Below are 1,750 nucleotides of genomic sequence, written 5' to 3'. Positions count from 1 at the left end.
TAATATATTGACAACTGATAGGAAGTTTAAGATTTTCCTTAGGTGTCTCTTCCCCTCCCCCCCCCCAATATATATTAAATATTAGGCAACGCCCCTCATCTCAGTATCCAACGTTAGTTATAAGCAATACTAAATATCCATAAACATTTTCAGTTCTTTATTTAAACTGAGGGAATTGTTGAAAACTTAATCTGATACAGGGAGAGGTCCTTTACCCATAAATTTGTAGAGACTGTTGTTCGGCTGAGGAAGATATGCTTTAAGCACAAATATACAGAAAATAATAAGGGCTTAGGGAAGGGAGAAGAGAGTAAAAGGGGAACAAAAAACCTTTAATGACAAGCAAAAGTCGGGCAATAAAAATAAATCAAAGGGGGAAGAAGGGGAAAGGGTTGGACCAGAAGATACCACCCCTAAACAGGCAAACCGTTTAATTACATTTGCAAGTCTTCACTATAGCCTAATGCACACTATCTCTGCTAGCCAAAGCACCCCGCAATAAATTATCAATATATCACATTCTTTCTTCACTAATAATTCTTATTGGGGGCTATAATGCCCTGGCATTTCCTCTTCTCGATTTGCAAGTACTTGATAAACTAAATCTAAAGCGGCACAATTTCACTGCAACTTTCAATATTTTGTGATATTTTACATATCGAATAAATTTCTGCCTTGGAATGTACTATATTGAACCATTCTTTTTAAAATGATCCTTTTACTATCAACAAAGTTTATTTCATTAACCTACGTTTCGGCCCTTAGGACATCATCAAGGAGACAACCTAAAAATTTTTTTTTCATATTATTACATATTATTCCGCCACGTTACACTAATATGTCTTAAGCATACCTCTTTATTAAAATGTCACAAATCATTAAAAACATTTTTTATTACAGACCAATCGCCAAGTCAAATAATCTTCAAAACGAAACCAAGCATAAAAATAATATCACAAATGTTTCATATATTTTATTTTATAAAATGGCTATTCACTCACCAAAATATAAAATTTCATTGCATTGAAACCTATTTTTAAAAAATAAATTGGTTAAATTCTATAATTAGGCTATAACACAGATCTAACCTGTTGAAGGTAGGTTTCATTGTTAATGTAATTTGTTAAAAAGAATAACTTTTTAAAGTGTTGGAGTACATATATATATTCAATAAACACTTATTTTTATTACTTAAATAGTCTAGTTACAAATAGCATAAAAGTAGTTAAAAATACTTTATTTATTTAAAAATAAAATTTAATATTTGGATTAAAATTTGGTAGTGTACTTATTTTCTCAATTTCTTTATCGGCGTATGTAATTAAATTAATCTTCAGTGGAAAATTGTATTGTTGATATATTGATTTGTTACTTAAGAAGTGACTTAATCTATAAACATATACATGCATGTATTCATTCATACAAACATACACATATACATACCTAAATATAAATATTTGTATGCTTCTTTGCACATAGCTGGAATACAAAATTAACAGATGTGGAACAAAAATATTTTTCTCCTTTTGCTATGTAGCAATATAACCATCCCACTGATTTGTTATGGTTAATAATATATTTTACTGACCATATAATGATAGTAATTAAAAAAAAAGTAAATAATAATTATGAGGAGAAGAACATGAAAAAGTAAAAACATTTTTATGAGTGCCTTCTGATTTAATTATTATTTATAATGGTGAATTAATTATTATATATATGATGAGAAGATGATTAGGTAAAGAACACA

This window comes from Halyomorpha halys, unplaced genomic scaffold (genome assembly GCF_000696795.3).
Source record: "Halyomorpha halys isolate HHAL.00 unplaced genomic scaffold, Hhal_1.1 Scaffold55.1, whole genome shotgun sequence".
Lineage (NCBI taxonomy): Eukaryota > Metazoa > Arthropoda > Insecta > Hemiptera > Pentatomidae > Halyomorpha > Halyomorpha halys.
This window is presented reverse-complemented; position numbering follows the sequence as displayed.